This window comes from Camarhynchus parvulus, chromosome 1 (genome assembly GCF_901933205.1).
Source record: "Camarhynchus parvulus chromosome 1, STF_HiC, whole genome shotgun sequence".
Taxonomy (NCBI): Eukaryota; Metazoa; Chordata; class Aves; order Passeriformes; family Thraupidae; genus Camarhynchus; species Camarhynchus parvulus.
Window position 1 is genome coordinate 36,530,015 of NC_044571.1, and position 21,872 is coordinate 36,551,886.

Below are 21,872 nucleotides of genomic sequence, written 5' to 3' on the forward strand. Positions count from 1 at the left end.
AATAAGACGCTTAACACATAGAAATGTCAATAGATGAAGATTGACAGCAGGCTTTCCGAGTGTCTCAGTGTGATAACCGTCCTCCTACTACTCGCATGCAAATATGGATGCACCACAGGAAAACCTAAAGAGGGGCTTCAATTTTTCTCCCAGTTTTCAATTAATGTCATGAACTATGGGAGATCTACAGAGCAAATAGAAAAAGGGGACTGTTGGCCAGCATCAACTTAACCTAGCATGCATAATCCTCCTCACCAATTAGTTAAGACAATTTTTGATTCTTGGGGAACTCAAGACTTATATTCAAAATTTCTTAATTCAGGATTTTCAAGACTGCAAAGTGAATAAGCTTGTATTTTCTACTCACTGAACATAGAGGAATGTGCTAGCAGTACTTGAAGGTAGCAATTCTTATTTTTCTGCTTTGCATCCTCAAAGTTGTTATTAAAATTTCTTTACGCTATGCCACAGTAGGAGGTGTTACAGGAGACGTTGCTGAAGTCTACAAAATTAGGAGAACTCAAAAAAATGCAAAATCCAAATGTACTTGAAAAAGTTATCTAAAATGTTCCCTCAAGTAACACTATCCTCTCACATAGACTGGCCACATTTGTGTAAGGTATCATTTGCAACATTCAAAAGCTCACAAATAATGTAAAACATAACTTTAAAATTTGTCAGGGGGAAATGTATTGGAGTTTTTCTCCCCTTGCTGTAAAGTGGGCTACAGGTTTCCATGTAATATATATCACTAGTAGTTGTGAGGAATCTAATAAGGTTAGTCCTACCACCTGCTCTAGCAGGGTGGGCTAAGTCTCATTTTAGAATTACGGGAAAGGTACAAGAGGGAAAAAACATCAGAGAATTTCAAAGAAGGTAAAACAGCTTTTGCAGAATCTATTGCCAGCTGAACCTTAGTTTCTGCAGTAAATTTAGGAAACTATACCCACCTAAACTTTTGACAGTTAAAGTGAGTTAAAGAGTTAATGCTTAAAAACACTGAAGAAATGAAGAAAATGTTGGTTTTGCTGATTTTTTTCTACTGTGGAGACTAAGTGATAAGTGGTTTTTAGAGAGTGGTTTTGGAAAATTGAGCTCACCCTTTATTTTTAGTCTATAGGATCTACAGCCCTTAAACTTTTGCAAACTATAGACACAGGAAGATGTGTGCAGGGCCTGCTTCTGGCTGACAGCATGTGAGTGCCCTCACTGAGCCTGTAAGGCCACCCTTTTGTCTGTCAGAGGAACAACACAGGGAATTGAAGAAAGGGCTGGATGATACAGCTAATGCTGTCCTGTGACTGCAATTGCTGGTAGTTAGTGTGTGTAAAAATCACATCATCAGAAAATGGTCATATGAAAATGCAGACTCCATCAAGATGAAAAATTGCTGCTGCTTTCTTGTGTGCTGCTGTTCTGCAACCTGGTTTCTGAAAGAGTTTTTCAGGAAGTGAAAAGAAAACACATTTGTAACATCACATCTATTATTGTGGGCAGTAAATAATTTTATTTAAATGTCCTTCCTCAGAACTACTTTTTCCCTGTTTATCTACAAAGTGTCCGAGCTCCAGGCACAGGAGTGCCTGAACTGACATGGAAATGTTCTCTCTATTCACTGTATTTATTTTCTGTTTAAACCAGAATTTGTTTTCAGACACTAAAACATACTGAAGACTTTCCCTGATTTATTTGGATATATTTCCATAGTTAGTGACGTTAAATAGGAGGAAGTTTTGGAGATATCAACACTTTAAGTTTACCTTTTAATACTTAGGAAAAAATGATTAATTATTTTCCCATCCTTCCTAATGAGGATGAAGATGTACAAACTTGAATATCTATCAGAATAGGAAAATAATCTGCTAGTTCTACAACACTCTAGAGATTGATTTTCACTTCATATAATGGATTTTCTGCAGAATTTTGAGTCTGTCATCTACTTATGGACTCTGTTCCTGTCTCTGAAATCAACCCCTAAGCCAAGTACAGGTCTTAACTGAAAAAAGTGCTATCAACCACAGCTGCATCACAAAATACACAGTATAAAATCAGGGGTTGTAGCACTCTTGACTTCCCAAACCTTCTCTTAAATCAATGACTGAGTGGTTGGAAAAGCTGCTGCCAGAGTGCATACATACAATAGTGTGTATATGCAATTTCAAGCAAACTAATTCACTGTTCAAAGCAGAAATCTTCTGTCCCTTCCAAGATAAAAGCAGATGAGAATGTGCAATTATTTGGACAAATGATACTAAAATCCAGGGTAAGATTATAAATGTGATGCAACTTTGGATACACTTCCATGTTAAATGGTTGTGTGAAATTACCTTCCTGTTGTTTTTTTGAAGATTTTATAGGATTCAAGATTTCTAAATGAACAAAGACTTTAATTTGTCAGTTTAGTTGTTTTGGGTTTTTTTATAAATTAAATGTTATTATGATTATTTTGTAGCCTTAATTATCATTGCAAGTAGGTATGTCTGCCTCTTTTGGCACAAGGTTCGCTATGTTTCTGTGGCAGAACCACAGAATTGGTTAAACTGCTCAATCTTCTTGCTCTTGGATGTTTCTGATCTTTTCTTTCATCACCTTTTCTTGTAAATTAAGCCATACCATGTTTTCTTTTGAGCTATAAAAACAGCTAAATATTCAGATAATTCTTATATTTACTGTGCAGAGCTCAGCTGTGAGAGAGATGCTAGCAACCCATTGAAAAAGGACTAAGCAATTTCATAATTTATGTTATTGGTTTGGTTATCTTCCATTTCACTACATAGACTGATTTACTAACTATTTAAAGTTATATAGTGACAGGAATTTGCAACTTACATAAAAGAAAATTCGATTCTTTCTTCACGGTCCATCTAAAATTCCTATTAAATAAGGATGCCCAATGTTACACAAAGTGTTTGTGAAGGACTGTAAGGATTACATGCAAAGGAAATATATCAATAAAAAAAAATTAATCCTCAGGAAGCAGTGAGAGCCAACTGCTACTTTGGTCTGGGGAGCTGGGTGCCAGGAGGACACTGGGGCTGGTCATGCCCACCCTGACAGCCACCATCCTGCAGGGTCTGAGCACAGGGGACAGAGATGAGGGCCAACAGCAAGACCATCAACAGCCCTGACATTTTTAGAGGGCAATAAGCCAGGGCAGGGTCCACACAGCAAGGACCCTTCAGGAAGAGACAGATGTGGGACTGGAGACTGGCACCACTAGGGCATTGCTGAAGTAGTGACTAATGGCACCAGTTTGAAATGGAGCCTTGGACCATGATCAGGGCAGGGAGGAACTCTGGAGAGTCTAGGACAGGAAGATCCTCTGGATCCTCCCTAGCATGTCTTTAGGCATTTAAAAAAAAAAAAAAAAAAAAAAAAAAAAATTTTCTCACTTTTCTCACTGAAAAAATGGGAGCAAGCACATTCTGCAATACATTTGAGGAAAGAGATTTTTTTAGTGCAAAATTAAATGCAGCTTTTTGAGATGTGTGTCTGATGTTCAGTCACCCATGTGTGTGTTTCACTGATTCTTGGATCATTACAAAAATAATCCATTTGCCCTACCTTTGGCTAGGGGTACATTCCAGAGGGAGATTTAGTTTCCTCATGGTGGAAAATAGCTTTTCATTCTAAATTGAGCTCAGTTTCAAAATAGGTTTCCTTGGGCAAGTTAATGGAAATCTTTCTGAGGAAAAGTTCCTTTTCTGCCAAGACAGAGGCTGTCCAGGTTTTGTCTGAACCCATAAACAATTGCAAAGGTCATTTAAAGGGATGGATTAGGCTGCTGGTTTGGGTCATGGCTGCAGGTCTTTAACTGGGCCCCAGCTTGCAATATGATTTAGAGTTTGGGCTAGATGTGGGGGAAAGACAAAATGTGCAGTTGAATAGGGAGAACCAAAGGAAGGGGTGAGCTGTGAGATGTTTTTCTGGGTCATGTTGTAGTCTGGGCCATGTCTGCAGATCCTTGGCAAAGACAGAATCAAAATATATGTTAATGTCTAAGGTGTGCTCCAGTTTTATTTGTGCTGTCAAGAAGCTGCTAAAGCAAGGCAAGGTGAGAAAAAGACATCTTCTCCCCTGAATACTGTGCCCTAGCAGGGAGCCCTTAGCTGAGACTAAACCCAAGGCCAAGATTAGAACTGGGAATATGGTTAGAGATAAAAATTTAGACCTTCAGTGGGAGGTGGGTGTCAACGAAGCAGACAAAGATAGTTAGACTGAAGATTGGTTTCCCCCCAAAGGGTTTTTTAACTGGACCATTGTTGAGCCCCTGGCTAGTGATCAGTTTGAGGCCTAAGGTGACATTCAGGCTTAGGGTTGAAAAAGACTGAAGATCCAGCAGAGGAGGGACTTCAAAGGGAAAGAGAGAAACCTCTCAGTAGTTATTACTCAGTACTACTGAGAGTTTTTTCTCATGAAAACTATTTTCTCCATGTCACTTGTGAGGGTCCCTTCCTAAGGCTCAAACAAGGCCAAAAGCTTGTCATTTAGAGATGAATTTGAAAAAGAGACAAATCCTGGAACATCATTTGAAGGGCTCCAACACAGATCCTTCATGTGGGACTGCAAAGTGTCTGCCAAAGGAAGGAGTATACTGATGGAAGAGTTTTCCTTTGAGATCTTTTTTTTCTGGTACAAAGTTGAAGGTCCTTGGCTAAGGGTAATCTGAGTCCTACCTTTGTGAATAAAGTTATGGTGGGTATGGGAGAGAGACAACCAGTAGAGCTTAAATTGGGATTGGAGCATTGAAGGGAAAGGGTAGATTGCAGAAGAGAAAAAGAAAGAAAGATTCTCCCCTAGAAACTTTTTCATCTTGGTTGTGATAGGTATTTGGTCTCAATTTTGTTTTGGAAGTTTTACAAAGCCTTTTAATTGATTACATTGTGTGTTTGTAAGTGTAATCTTACTTTCATCTATTCTTTAAATATGTGTGTTCCCTGAGTTTCCTTAATTCATGTAGAATATGATTTTCCTTAATTTAATCTTGAAGTCCTAAATAAATAAACAAAAATGCTGACAACTGCTATGGTAGTGGAATCTTGATGACTGGCTATTTATTTTATTACCAATAGGAAATACTTCATCTGCCTTTGAAACATTTTAAAAATCCCTTTTCAGTGCTGATAATTTAGAGATCTTGTCACAGTAAGGCTCTCTGTACCTACGAATACCTGTCTTAAAGAAATCTTTATGACTGAAATATTGAGGTATACAGAGGTATCAAAATTTCATAAGAAAAAGCCCTCGAGGAAAACTGGCAGATTTAGATAATACAGCCTAATATTCTCAAAGCACCTTCTCTCTTGCAGAATATCGGTGCCGTGATGAAAGATCAGTGGTTATTTTATATTATACAATTAGTTGTAAATCAGTAGCCCATGATGCTAGGTGTAGATGAATTGGTAATGTTTTCCTCTTTTTTCTTAATAAATGTGCTTATACAAACCCTCAATGCTACATGCTTTTATAGAGCCACTCTCAGAAGCTAAAGAGACTACGACACTTAAAGCAGAGTAAAACAACATTCCCTTGTACTGTAACTCTATTGGCTAATCAGAAGACACATTGGTCTGTATTACAAAGGAAATAATAGGATTATACAAACAATTCAGGATATTAGCCACCTCAGCTAAAATGACCCTTAGCTATAGATAATGTTTTGATTAGCAAAACATTTTCCTGCCTTTGTGTTGCTTTGACTCAAATGCAGGACTAGGTCAACGTCTTGTTAACTACCTCCACCTGTGTCAAATCTGGAGTTATTTTCTTTAACAAGCGGGTTCATTACAGCAGGAAAAATGAAAGATGATCAGGCCCAGATACAAATGTTACTTATACAAAAAATGTCCAAAATAAAAATTTTCAAAATATGTAGATTTTGGGTAGTATGAATTCTTACTGTACCATATCATCTCAGTAATATGCAGGTAGGTTATCATCACTCTGTTGGACATTGCTTAACAGAGACAGTCAAGATGAGCTGTCACTGATAAAGAGAAAAGGCAGAATTCACTGTGAAGGCTTTTTGCTGCATTTTATACAATACATGTCACACAGCTTTTCAATCAAATGCAGGCACTGAAACCAGTACAACAAACCACTGATCTGTATTTGTGAATTTGAATCAGTACACAAGAATCCCTTGTCCTTAAACACATGTACATCATGAGTACACAATGTCCTCAACAACAGTAAATGATCAAACTCTTTTGTGATTGAAACTCTACTGGATTAAAGATCAATCTGCTGACTAATTTCATTGTTTTCCCCCCTCAAAACTAAGAGTGACCAATATATTCCTCCTGTCCTATGACACATAGTTTAGCCTGCCTCTAGACTGCATGATACCCTGAGCAGAATATGTTTAACTGTTATGTGCAGTGTAATTCATGCACTTTTTAAAGCAGTCTTCTGATACTGCACCCGCACTTTTTTTGTTTGAGGTTTTTTTGGATTTTGTTTTGTTTGTTTGTTTCCTTTTCTCCTCTTTCATTTCAGAAAATATTATTCTGGATGTTAGGCAAAGGCTTTCAACATCAGTAAGGCAAAACAAATAGTAGGACTTCTAGAACCCTTAACAGATCATGGTGGCCATAAAGACGTTCCTTTTCTTCATTACAAGTTCAAGACAGTTTGGTTTTAGGAGATATGGTGGAACATGAGGTGAATGTAAATGTACTTTTTGAGGTGAAACCACCCTTCACTTAGCTGTAAGAAGAAATCTGTCACTTGTTGATTCAGCCATTACTGATACCTGAACTGCTCTTATATGTGAGGGAGTTGGCTGGGACTCTGCCAGCAAGTGCTAGATTTGTTCGTGTTTGTGTATCTGCCTTGACTTCAAAGTGTAAGCAGTGCAAAGCAGAGCACTTCATGAATTTACGTAATTTTTCCCTTCATGTCACACGATTAGCACTCCTACACATTCCCTGTAGCTGTACTTTCGGAATCACAAATATTTTTGCAGTGTTTTTCCCAGAACTAAGCATATATAATTGTATAATAAGCATTAGAGAGAGGCTTACATATAAAAACACAGACATCATCAGCTGAATTTTAAATTCTGCTTCATTTCAATCTATTAGTCACTCATGAATTGAGTGAGGGATAGAAATAAAGAACTAATATTGCTAGGATTAATAACCAGGAATTTTAAACAAATGACCTTAAATATGTCCTGGTTCCTTAAGGTAGCTGTTTGGGTAACATGGCTTCTGGTTGCAGTTGTTTCCAAATGTACAAAGAACAGGAATTTTGTGAATCTGATAAAGCTTTCGAAACACAGCAAGAAGAATGTATTTCTTTGATGCAGTGATTACCTGTGATATATTTAGAAAATATCAAAGGTGTTATTTTATTAGCAGTGCAAAATGTAGAGTACCTTCCAAGTGATCTAGTCTTCTGATTACTTAGAGGTTTCCTATTGAAAAGGAGACAGGACCATATAGAAAGGACTTGGTTTGAACTGAAGATTATAATGATTCAGTTTGCCTCCCTGTAAATGGGTCAGTAATTATAAAATCCTTTGGCAACCTGAAGTAACCAAGAAAAAATTGAGTAAATCATTGTTACTTTACTCAGAGGTCATGAGGAGATTTAAACATACAAGTGATGCAGGCTCAGACCTTTAACATTTAAAATCTACACCTATAAAATGGAGAGATACTTACATTTTGGATTAATTTTAAAGCAAGTTCTTCATCTCTCACGCTTTAAAGGATGTATTTTAACATGTGTTCCAGTGAGATATATGAAATCTCACATATTTATTTTAAGCCCAACTTATTTAAATTCCTTCAGCTACTCCTCTACTCCTGTAAATAGAAATTGCCTTTTTTAGACTGAAACCTTTAGGTAAATTTTAGAAAAGCAAGGAAGGTTATACGAAAGAGAAGGGGTATGTCTTTTATATATGCACATTGAATTATCTCGTTAAATTTAATTTTCCTTTCGATTTTTATCCTGTCTTCCTAAAACCAGTATTTTTTTGTGGTGTGTTTTTTAGTGTTTATATTTGTTTGGGTTTTTTTTTTTGGATTGAACATTCAAGTACAGTATACATTTGCAGCATGGACAGGATTTATAGTGTTCCGTGAAGATCAGTTCCTCAAAAATGAGTGCAGGAGAGACAGGATTTTTTTTTCAAGTGTAAGAAGAGGATAATGGTATGCTTTTCCAAACTACTGCTTCTATGGAAAAGCATAAAAAACTGCTCTAGAGATGCATGAGGATTACAGATACAGCAGTTGCAATCAGAATGATACAGAAGTTTTGTACACAAAATTGTTATTTACCTCAGTAAAGCCACAAAAGTAAAACAGAGTAGTTTGATATTTAGGGAAACTTTGAAAAGTATTAATTAGTATACAGTATTATAAAGATGACAAGACGTTGTAGCATCCATTCTCAAAAAGTGGATACTTAGGGGCAAGTCATAGAGCAAGCAGGCAATGATCTCTTTTTCAGTAGTCTCCCAGTTTTCAACATTTGCCTACACAGTGAACCTTTGAGTTAGAGATTTAGTAGTTAGAAAACATTAATTCTTCTGATGCAAACTTTTACGATGATCCCTTGAATACAAATTTTCAGCCTCTACAAAGTTCTTTTGACGAGGAGTCCCCTAGTCCATATTTAAGGTCATTGTGGTTTTATAAGTAGTTCTCACTTTCCTTTTTTACTATTTAAACTGATTTTGTAGGTTTAAGATGAGTGCATAAATTATTCTGGAGTCTTTGTAGGGGAAAAAGCCAAAACCAAAATATAAATCAAAATGAAACCAATGTTTTCAAAGGCAATATATAGTCCCCCTCTCCATTACCTCACATGCATAGTAGACACCTTGGCTTGTGGTAAACAATAGCAATATCAATTGGGAGCTGACTAGTTTCTCATGATTTCAAGCTGTTGTTATGTGAAAAAGGAAATTTCAAGATCCAGGTAAATATATCTCAGACACAGTGTGCTAAATGCAGACATCGAACCAAATGACTACTGAGGGTCTCTTCCTCAGGTACTTCACTTATACAGTTGTCAGCGGATATTAGGATGTATTAGGATATATTAAATCTCTTATATATGCATGTAAATATAAGCAGATAAGATTTTCATGCCTTCAAAATCACTTAATATATCCCCATTTCCTTTAGAGGGAGGTTGAAAGATTGCTTTATGGGTGACTCAAATGGGTACCTGGGCAAGTAGGGTGTTTTAATTAAGATAACTGATTTAACCCTCTCAGGTTTTTTTTCAGACTCAATGTTTGTGAAGGAGGAAGAAGGATCTCAACTCTTCACAGCTGAGCTATCAGTAGTGCTATCAGTGAATGATTATTATATATTACATTAATAATTTTAAAAATTGTTTTGATGAATAAAAATAGAAGGATCTGCAGTTCTTTAATTGTTAGGAAGAGTAAAAATTCCATATTTCTGTAAAATATTACTCTAGATCAGGTGGTGATGGAGAACCTATAGCAGATGTTCCTTGATGCTGTCTATGCAATTCTCATAACCAATTTTTATTTGTCACTGAAGAATGGAGTGCTAAAAATACATAATTAATATGTACACCTTTAGAAGTGGTTTTACAGATGTGCTTTGTGTTTTCTGGCAATATAAATTATACCATTGATATTCACTGAATGTTATGAGCAAGTGAAATCTTCAAAGCTTCTTTTTAAAACTCTATTGTCAATCAGTTTGTGGAGGTTCTGGATTTTAAAGAGATGGTTCTCTCATTTATTGATTATATATTTATTTTAATGTCTATACTTTTTGCCTTCCATGTGAACTAAATTAAAATATAGCTCAAGGGATTTTTTTTTACACATTCCAAAAATTTCACCTTTAGTCAGAGGCCAAGTGTAACAAATCATGGCTATTTACACACAGTTTATGGGGTCATCAGTAGGGATCAGTTGTAGGTAAATTTCAATCTCTACTGCTGAAATTAAAGGAACACTTCGATTTAATCATTCCAGGCAAAAAAAGAATGATGGAACTGCCTCTACATTTGTGTGCTGTGGTTCATTATAAAATAGCTTTCAGAACTTGAGTGTCAATATGCCAGACACTTGAGACTAACATTTCTGATGCAAGATGTATAATGACTCATATAAATGATGGCCTTGTACTTATGATAATGTTTCTCTAATGGCACACACTGATCAGATTAACACCTATTCTTAAAATGATTGCACGCTGCATAGCCAAATATGCATTTCTTTTTCCTCTGGGGGAAGGAAAAATAAAAGAAAAAAAATCAAATTATATAAGCATTCTTATAAGAACCTATGGGTTTTGAGAAGAATAGACTCCTTGGTTAAAAAAATAAACACTCACGTACACCAGTATAATGGGGCAGGAAGAGTACCTGCCTGGAAAATCATAGATACTTCTTCATAGCTGTGATGACAAAACCAAACCCACAGTTTAGATCTTGCAGTGGCTTTCCAAGCAATCACTCTGCTTGACCACCACCCAGACATGCATTTTTACATAGTCAAATAGTTCTATCAGGAAGATTAGGGGGATGTCCCTTCAACAGCCAATCCACGAGAGATGTCATCTGAGATACAAAGGATCCTTGTTCAGCTCTCTACTCTGGATTAATACAAAGAAGGAAGGTCTATTGCCCACACACCAGCCAAATGCCCTTTGCTACGGGTCATTTTTAAGTGAATAAGAGCAGTATGACTATAATGGCTTTGCATTTCATGCTCTCAAGGTTTTACTTCTGTGCAAACTAAAAACAAATCTTAATTTTTTAAATTTTCCATGCATGAAAATTAATTTCCTACTTTTCAGGATACTTTTTTTTTTCCCCTTGGGCAATAACTATCAGGGTGATGATTCCAAGTCTCCATTCAAAACTAGAATAAAGTACCTAGTAATGCAGTATCCAGGAGAGCCTAACAGTTAAGCATGACATCAGACATGAGAACTGGAGATGTGAGGCATGAGGACTAAAATCTAGTCTAGCAATTGGTTTTTAAATTCATTACCAGTAGTTAATAAAAATCAAAATTAAGAATATTCCTATAAGTGATTTTAGTTCACTCCATTCACAAATATCTGTTAAAAGACTGTAAATGAGGCAGCTGACTTACAAGTCTGAATGAGGCAGAACATTCAGAAGGTAGTAAATATGAATGATGAATTGTGTGCCGCTGTTTTCCCCTTAAAATGCAGGAGTTTAACTGCTATAATAAAGAAAGAATAAAATGGCCATAGAGTAGTGGAGTGGGTAGAAAAAGAGACCAAAAAAAGGGGATTAGAAAGAATACAGATTGCATTCTAGAAACAAGAGCCTCAGACTTCTGAGTTGGGCTAGAAATGCTGGGTACAGTTTTGAGGCTGAACCTAAATGGCATTCCTCAACTAGAATCAAGCTGTAGCATCTTATGACTATCTCTAACTTAGCTTGTTAGCATGTAGTTTGCTTTATGGCAAAGGTATGTACTGGGATATGACTAGGAGGGGGAAGTCCCACTTTTCTTGCTTTGAAAATGGGACTTTTGGACTATCTTCTAATAAAAATGACTCTCAGAGAGACTCCACATCATTCTGCCAGTTAGTGCGAGGATGAGTCCTTCAGTGAACACTTTTAGTTATGGGCTCCACTGACCCCCTGCAGTTAAGTTTGGGGGTGAGATAAAAAGAGGAACATTGTTCCTTGCAGCTCAATTTGCAAGTGAGCTGTTTTTAAAGGAGTTTTGAAGACAGAATGCTGTCAGTACTGAGTAAACTGGCTTAGTGCTCTTTCAAAATAAAAACTAAATGCAGGATTTATAAGTACCAGGAATTAGCATTGCAAGACTTGCCTTAGTGTTGCTATTTATCTGGGGGTTGATACTGCAACTTTGAAATTAATAGAATTTTGTTCATTGAACTAAATGGAAGTGAATTAGGCTCTCAGGGATTCTCAAATCCCCACAGAATGTCTGTTCTTCAGAACAGTCAGATATCACAACAGTCAAAACCGAGACTGCAAATTTAACATCCACTGTATTTAAGGAAAAAAGTACAAACCTTACAGCCTAGAACTTCATCTAAAGGTAAGCATATTATGCAGTTCTCAGCATCATCAGTATTCAAGCAGCTCACTTCAGATCATGTATCCACATTAAATGTTTGTCTTAAGCTCTAAGAGAAAATGCATTAAAGTATCATAGCAACATATGAATACCTAACAATAGTACAACTCCTTGGGAATAAGGTATCAGATTAAAAAAAAAACAGAAACCTATACTAGTTTTAGTACATACAAACTATAACTTCATTAAAGCATGAAGTATTGCAACCTGTATTTTGGCAGATACAGAGAAGTGCCAGGAAGGACATCTAAAACAACAAAAAAACCCTAAAAATTGTACCTAGAAGGAATTGTTTTCCTCTGAAGCTGCCTGTAGCTTTTGAGAGAATGGTACTTAATTTTAGCCTGCCCCTTGAAGACTACACTATCTATTAGTAGAAAGCTGATATTTGAGACAATATGTTATGTTTTAATCTGTTGATTTTGATAAGATGATGAAAGGCATCTGTGCAGATCTCCTTCAGTACAGACAGCTGGAGAGCTCAGCCGTACACAATAGAAAAAAATTGATTTGCATGCACATGCAGGAATAGTTAAATAATTCAAAAACCTATGAATGGCCTCTGAGTGTCAGTGTGTGCAGTACTGAAGGGAGCTATTAGCTAATAGCTAATTTCTATTTCTACATAAGAAATAGAAATTCAGTTTCACTTAGCTTTCTCTGAAAGAAGTGATTCAGGTTCACACTTTTTTATATATTTAAAATTACAACAGATTATAGAGCATTAGGTGTACAAATGAAACATATACATACAGGCTTGAATCAGAATAACTTAATTCCAGATGAAAAAAATGTGGCAACTGAGGACTGAAACCTATGTTTTTGCATTGTATGAGACTGATCAATGATAAAAAATTGAATTTGTTGCAAAAAATGTAGATTAATCACCCTTACTATCGTTAGCCCAACATTTTTAGGTCATGATACTGATTGTTTAAGTAATAATGAATATCTCAAATAGTAAAGACCTTATTCATAAGAAAGCTATAAATTTAGTGAGGTATATAGTAAGAAAAATTAGTACAAAAATAAAATTTTCAATTAGGTTGTCAATATCATTTATTTCTGCAGTGTAATATGGTCTGCATGAAAAGCAAGCTAATCTGTACTTTGGAAATTACTAATGGCTCTCTATTTCTCTGCTCTGTTTATTACAGAAATGGCCCTAAGCAGTTCAAATGGCCTGGCTCTAAAGCTTCAGCTAGCCTCAGGTGAAAGTATGTGTAAACAGAAATAGAATTTAAGTTATTTTCAAATATTATATGGAGCATTTTCAGGCCACATGCAACTACTGTGTCTGGCTACAGAATTCATTAAAAGACAAAAGCAGATTATGGCCTTATAAAGTGTAAGATGTGTTTTGCTTCCAAAGTGTTTAAGCACATGAACTTCAGTTGTGTATAGATATATAGACACAGACCTATACACAGATACAGGTAAATGTATACATATATGTGTAAACACATGCATACATTCTTTCCCCAGGTAAGCATTTGATTTGATAATACAGTGTATTTCATATCACAGCAGTATTTTTTATATATGTGCATATAACTATATAGCATTTGCTTGTACAAAACCTATATGGACAGCATAAACAAAACCTAATATTATAAATTCATGTTTCCAATCCATACATAAGTAACAGAGTACAGTTAGATCTATAATGTAGGCCTACCCAGCACACTTACATGGAGAGTTTGTTCAAAAAGAGATGGAAATGAGAAAGTAGGAATGGTGACTATGAAGAGGCTATTAATATTATTTCAAAATTTAGGGCAATTATATTTAAAAAAATAATTTCCTTGGGTTTTTTTTGAAATAAGGCATATGTTTGAACTGTTTGACATTGACCATATTGTATCTTGGTTGCAATATAATTTAGTTGTACTTAGTTTAAAATAGCTCTGCCACAAGATGTTCCATTTTTTGGTGTATTAGTTCTGTTTACACTAAACTAAAAGAGAAGGGCAAAATTTAAAACTATAAAAATGCTTTAAGCGAAGACACCACAGGGCATCTTTTTATGGAAGGTTATTGAGAATTATCTATGAGAAGAAACCACAGAGACAAAAATCATGATATTTTTTTCAAATGAAAATTTCAAAGTAGTGATCAGATCAGTGTGGTATCCAATCACACCATTAGAGTTACTATTTTTATGCTAAAAGAAACAGTAGTTTATTTGCCTGCAAAGCCTACAAATACTCTGCTGTTAATTACCATAAATACTAATTATGTTCGTGCCCTGAAAGTTTTCTTCTCTATCTTGAAAATCATAACTCCCATCAAAATTATTGCAGATTTTCACATGCTTAAGGACAGGTGGAAGCTAGCAAGACCCAAATCAAGTGGTTTGCCTGAGGGCTTTTATTACTTAGAAAAGTATTGGAAAGTAATATAACTGCAGTCACAACCAAAAATAAGTTCTCTCCATACGTGTTGCCAATAATAAGATTGTTATAGTTAACCACTGATTAACACATCTGTGAGGAGTCACCAAGTTCTGGGACCATTTCCAGCGACGAAATGTTATTTCTGCTGACTCACCTCCATAGTCAGACTAGGAAGGTTGTACTAAACTTACTAGAATGAATCTTATCTTTCTCTGAAGCGTTAGATTTGTTCCTTAAAAATTTATAAGTTTTACTTACTTCAAAAATTCCCTGTCAACACCTTTCTAAAGCAGACTGGAGATATTTTATTGGCATTAAAAATGAAATTTAATATAACTGAATAAAATCTTTAAGCTCTTCTGATAATAATCAGACATCAAAATTAAGGGTAATAAGGGATATAAACCAATCTCTGATAAGAAAAAAAACTATGGGGATTGTAATTTGTATCATTACAAAATTTCTAGCACAAATGATTTCTTAGACTATCTTTATAATGGAAGAGCAAGTTGGTTCAAAGACGGGGAGAATTCCAGAAGAAATGTCAACATAGGTGTTAGGAAAGACACTTGCTTTAAGAGAAAATGGGGAAAATGTGAGGGAAGGGAGAATTCTGAACACAATGTTGATCACTGAAAGTCCAAGGAGTTCAGGAAATTTCACAGAAGTGAAATTCCTGTAAATTAAATTTTATGCACAGCATAAAGTATAAGGATAGAGGTGTATTCTGCTGTACTAGTGTAAGTCTGCAGAGGAGTAGGCAGACTGAAGGACAAATATAGAAATAATGAAAATATGATGAATCCAAATAACAAAGATATAAACATCTGTGATTCTAACTAGTGTAATTTGTAAATCAAAGCCTGAAACAGTGTGATATTTCTAAAATAAATAAATAAAATTATGAATACAATGATTAGCTATTGGGGAAATGGTCTGGTTGAAATAAGATAGGATTCTCTGTGGGTAGGAAACAAAGCTCTATATTGTCACATCACATTCCCAAATTGTTGTTCTCAGCTGGAACAGGCTGATACTGTTTGACCTCCTGGCAATACTGTCTAGTCACACTGCCAGTAACCTTGTTGTTTTGTCACAACCATTCAGTCTTCTGTCTGGCAGGTGAACTGATTTTGGAACTGAAATCAGTGTTCAGCATCATCTTGCTTTTGTCAAAAATTTTCAGGACATTCAGGTTAACTCTTTATTCAAATGTAAAAATATCATGTATATACAGCTAAAATAGCGGGGAAATGACAGGTTTTTCCCAGCCCCTGACCTATTGATTTGAATTAAGCAGCTGGGGTGATTAATGTTAGCTGAATAGCAAGAAAAGTAAAAAAAAAAAAAATCCCAGGAGATTCCATGGTGAGTTTATTTCTTCATATGATGAACTTAATTTTCAGCTCACCCACACAAGACTTCAGAATCTTTAAGTTGAAAGTTACTACATTGCTATGGGGGGGAAACGTGAAGTGTGTTGACAGAAAAAATGTGTTTATTTTGGCTCTACAAGTTCTCTGATGTTCTGAAGCTGAGGGCACGTAGGAGAGCTGCACTGAGCTAGCACAAAGGAACAAACAACTGATGCCTTCAGAAGTGCTGGCATAGAGATTTGTTGGCAAAAACTGGTGGAATGCCATTCTTCCCTCTGGTGCTAATTTTTCAGAGGTACTTGACTAGGCCTCTGTTTAGAAGCTGTTTTAATTAGTTCAAACTTGTTTGACATTATGAATGCCTCTTGAGAACTATTTTCTTGAATGTATGTATTTATTACTAATTTTACAATGTTCACTGTGGGGAAAGTATTTATTTGTTTAGGGCAACTTTATAAATATTGGTGTAGGATAAGAAACCTGAGAAATTAAAAAAAAAAACAAAACAACAAAATTGTGTGTTTTTTTTACATTACAAGGAAGAGGTTGGTGGAAGAAAAAGAAATATGTAGGTTTACAAACATACCTGCTGAGGCCAAGATAAAGTTCTTTACTGCTCTGTTCTGTTGCTAAACGTGTCTGTGTATTGGAAGGCTCAGAAATTAAAAACCATGAGTGGTTTGCATTGAAAGGGACATTAAATGTCATCTAGTTCAAACCCCCCTGCCATGGGCAGTGAAAAAAAATCCAAAGGTCAAATCCAGTATTCAGTATAGCACCTGTATTTGTGGCCCTTGAAGGGACATTGAGTCCATGGGGCTGGGAGTTGCTGTTTCATTTCTGAAGGATATTGTAAAACTGGAGTTCAATGGCTATTGTTCATCTCATGTTTTCCCCAAGCTTCTGAGGCTTAACAGCACAAATTAAATTTCACACCAGCCAGCCCAAGAAACCAGCATAATGTTTGGATTTAAATATCAAGCTCTGTTTTTGAGAACAGCTAAATATTAACAGGAGTGTAGCAGTACTTCTGTATCTGCACTAGGGAAACTATTTCCACAAAGTGAAAACACAGCAACTTTGTACATGCTCTCTGAGAAGAAAATTATTCAGACTGTCTGACTCTGCAAATACTACATGAGCTGGTTAAAAGGGTGGAAAAAAAGGACATCATAATTTATTTTGCAGTGTTGATACTTCCCATATGCAAGCAGTATTGCAGAATTGCACTTCTGTAAAAAGGCAATGAGAGAACCCTGTCAACATATATCTGATAGAAATACAGGCGTTTATAAATACAAAATAAAGTTTTAGAACTAGTAGTTAGATACTGGAGAGTGAGATTTGCATGAATGAATGTTTCCTCTTACTCCAAATATTTTTATATACCACTGACAGTCACCCTCCTTCCTAAATTTCCTATAGTAAATTTCTATGGTCAAAGTTACTGGAGGAGGTCATGCACATAATCACTGAAATACCAGGAGTGCTGGAAAGCTCAGTGTCTTTTGAAATGCTCTAAATTACGATTCTTCTACATCAATTACCTGAGGAGGGGACAGCTGACTTAGGATTTGGGCTCTGAACAAATTTTAACTCTTATTAAATGTGACCGGGAATAATGTAGATAATTCCTTATTCATATATTTCCTATGTGCTGGCTTATGTCATTCTGTGTTCAGGATGCCACTTACTGCAAATTCTCATCTCAAATGTCTTTGCATTTTCCCTCATGGCCGCTCAACTCAGGATTGTGACCCCCTTGCAATGGTACAGCAGTGAAAGTGTAAATGCTCCAAAGATGAGTCCTGTGTCCCTGAGGGAGCACGGAAACTCTGGCTCTAGGTAGAAAAGCATATTCCTTTCTTCTGAAGTTCACGCTATTCTTTCTATACTTGGGTCTTCAAGGGAAATACACAGAAAAGTGAGTATTACATCCCAGAACATAATTCTGAATTTTACACCTGTCTGTAGTTGCTTCTCAGAATCAAAATATTTGGCCAAAATCCTGACTGTATCATTCTGTGAAGAATCAATACTAGAATTTAAAACAGTTTTCCTTTATGACATACATTGTACAAAAGGGCAGCAATTTCATAATTTTGGAGGAGACCTTTTTTCCATCTATCCCCATAAGAGTTGCTACTGAAGTAAGAAGATTTTGTGACCTAGACGGACTTCTGCTGTAAGGATTCAAAGGTGAAAAATGCACTGAAACAAATAATACGTCTGAGTTTTTAGGTTTCTATCAAGATCCAGACACCAGCATGTAAAATTATGCTACCTTCAAATGTAACGTCAAAAAATACCCTGTCAGGAAAGATAAACTGTCTGGGAACCAGCTTCAAATTTCAAACACTAGCTCCTCATTACATCTATATTTTTAATTCTCTTTAACCAAAATGGAAGGAATAGAGTGCACATATTAATAAATAGCAAATTTCTGCATGTTATGGCAACCATCTGTATAGAGAAAGGCTTTTAAGCTTTTTTAATGAGGTTTAATAACCAACAGAGTCACGTACACCTCCATTGCTAAGTCTATGTATTTAAGAGATGTTTGAGGCCAACAGCAGCTGCTGCAGTGATGACAAAATGCACACATATATACACACACACATATATAAAATTCTGAAATCCACAATTGCTTCATTAACGTTATTGAAGGCATAAAATAGGTTTTAATTGTATGGCTGATTTCCCACAGCAATTTAATGCGGAAAGAATTTGGCAGAAATCAAAAGCTGTAAAATTCACGTTGTTTGTTCCTGAAGCTAGCAGTGAGCTAAATCCTTCAGCTATTACTCAGGCAAAAATCCCATTGAAGTGCATTGAAGTGAGCTTCAGTTTTCCCTGAGGACTAAGGTTTGCAGCATTTTTCTGAAAACAAACAGTAACATTGAACCTTAGGGAAGCTGTCATGATCAGAGAGCCCTAAGGCAAGGACCCTGTTAATCTAAATTTAAAATATTTTTCTTTTTTCTCTTTTTCCTTCTTTTTATTTTTTTTTTCCTGTCATTCTTTCCAGTATGACAGATGCAGCAATCTAGGGAAACAGCTCGAGATTGCATGGACATTTATTTTGATTAACAATACAGAAATGGTCTATTTCCATAGGTGCTTCATTTTAAAATGTTTTCTGTTGGAAATATCAAACATCTGTCTGGAATGAATAACTAAATAGCTGATAGCATGGTATCTCTTCCTATTTTAGGCTTCCAAAGCCAGAGGCACTTGAACACCCATGTAGGATCCTAGGTGCTCATGGAGACTGGGAAGCTGGAAAGACCTAAGCCATATAAGATCAATTGCTCCTGGCACTTAAAAGGCTAGTAAAAACAGGTTATAATGTTTACATGACTTTTTATGGGTCAGAGTTTATTATAGCTCCTTTCTATGGCCTACAGCAGTGGAGCATTTTACAAGGCTTTTGCTGTGCTTGACAGATATGTTTCAGTGAGTTTGCCAAGGCAGGCTATTTCAACTGAGCCCCTAACATTTAAAGATTTCCAAAATTCTCTTTGCAGTGAAAGATACTTGGAAATTGGACAATATGAAACCAAATTGGATTGGACACAATTCATGACAATAAATAAACCCTGTGACTACTAATCATAAGAATGTTTATACATGTCAAAAGACATTATATGCTGCACTCAAAATGCTGTATTGAAGCACATGGTGAGGGCTACAAAGTTAGGCTATCAAAAATCAGTGAATGCTAGAATTAAGCTTCCTTTCTAAATCCATTTCATTCCTTAAAAAAAAAAAAAAACAAACAAAAAAACCCCCAACAATCTTGGACAATATTGTCTTTCGCATTTCCATGAGTGCTTTTTCTTCAGCAGCTTATGCTCTTTTCTTAGTTCAGTTATTGACCCATGCCTCATCTGTTGTACACTACTCAAGCTGTTCTTAACACTGATTTATTGATTATCTCACAGAGTCTTCTATGGTACTTGTAGGTGTAATATCTGAACACATTACAGTAGTCCACATACAGTCATGGTGCAGACAAATTTTTTGAAATAAAGTGTGGTGCAAGACAAAATAAAAAAAAGAGCAAACACTGTGATGGGGGTAAGAAATTTACTCTTTTAAGAATAAGAACTTGAAATAGCTATTTTACTAGTACCATGGTAGCATAATAGTTAAATAATGAACCGAGTAGTTAAAAAATAATCCAAGGTCCTCATCTTACCTTCTGGTGAGAATCTGGAAGAAGTCTGTGAGAAAAAGAAAGGAAAGAAATTGTTTTAAGTGAAGATGTATTTCCCAGACACTTTTCATTTTTTGTTAGTCTAATATTGCATCTTTTTAAGTAAATCAACATTTATCTGTTTTCTATCTTCTAATGAAGCATAAAAACTCAGTATTTAAAATAAAAATTAAGATATAATGAATTTATCAGCTTTGTATTATGTACTTATCAAAATCTTAGATTCAGATATATTCTCATGGGTAGTTATTTCAGCAAATTTGATCTGAAATGCCATTCAAAAACAAAATAAAAATCCTAAAATTAAGAAATAGAACCTAATTAATCTTCAGCATAACATCAATATAGATCATATTTTCTTTATTCAACACCAGAAATGTTAAAAGATGACATCATGTCTAGGAAAATGTCACAGCATGCAAGAAAGATTCTTTGGCCAGTCAAAATTAGTCTTTGAGGTGATATCAGTATTTCTGGCATCATCAGTAACAGAAAATGTAATTGTTTAAACATCTGCAAAGAAGATTTATTTTACTTTGAAGTAGGAAAAAAAAAAGAAAAAACCCCACAAACTAACAAGAAGCTGTTTATTAAACAATATATGATATTGAACACTGTGATATGAAAGCATACCTGCTCCAAAGGGCACATGGTATGGGGTAGTAGATTAGGAAAGATCAGTCTTTTCTGATAAGCTCCCTGTGGTGTGGCTGGAAGAAAAAAGACTTCGAAAAACCCAGTAGAAAATTACCAGCATCTATCACAGTAAGAATAAAATATAACAAAAGCCTGTAAAAGCTGTCAGAAAGAACAAACAATTCTTGATCCATAGCAGTTAAAAGAAGTCTGTAAACAAAGCAGGTTTTATTTTCATTTCAAACGGTCCTGTGATCAGACTGAAGTGAGATAGCAGCTGCTTAAATAGAGTTAACAAGCCAGATACTTCAAACTCAGTAAAATGCTACTGTATGGTGTGGTGTGGCAGTTTGTTTTTAATGAAAGTCAGTTTTCTGGCTACAATCAATATGTGTTATCAGAACTTCCACTTGAAATTTCACAAAGAAGGAATTGTTAGCACTGAGGGTGAGGAAGCAACATATTTCAGATGAAAACTGGGGTGTAAATAGACTATGAGTTTACTTTGTCTGGTGACTGCTCTGTCCATCAATATTTTCAGAAGACCCTACTCATTTATATTTGAAATTTGCTGAAAATGGATGTTGAACTACTGAAGTTTGAGAGTAAATATATAAGGATAGTTACAAACTACAATAGTTCTCAGTCAATCAAAACTGCTAAAATTTCCCATCTGTTACAGAGGAACAAAATCATCCCCTGCTTTTCCACTGGCCAAGTCATCTTAAGCAGTTTATAATTAGAGACTAAAGGATGGAATGCACATATATGAGCAAATTCACTTCCTAATCTCCAGTTTCAATGGTATAACAATAAGTATCACTTTAGGAAGTTGTATTTTCAGGCTGGAAGAAGTAATTCAATTTTGGAGAAACATACCATCTAGGAAAAAGAGAGGTAAAAAGACATAGAGACTAGGCAGAATAACATGGGGATCCTGACTTTGCCTTATATGCCAGGCTTATTGCCTTGAATTATGCTTTGAAGTCTCATTAACACTCTACCAACAGTTTCATTACACTATACTGCATATAACATATATTGCATATATGTAATTTCTAGGTGAAGTCTCATAAGTCTCTAATCAAACAGTGACTTTTTTTATGGTAAAAATTATAGTTCCTTCAAGGTGCATGAAAAGCTCTCTATTC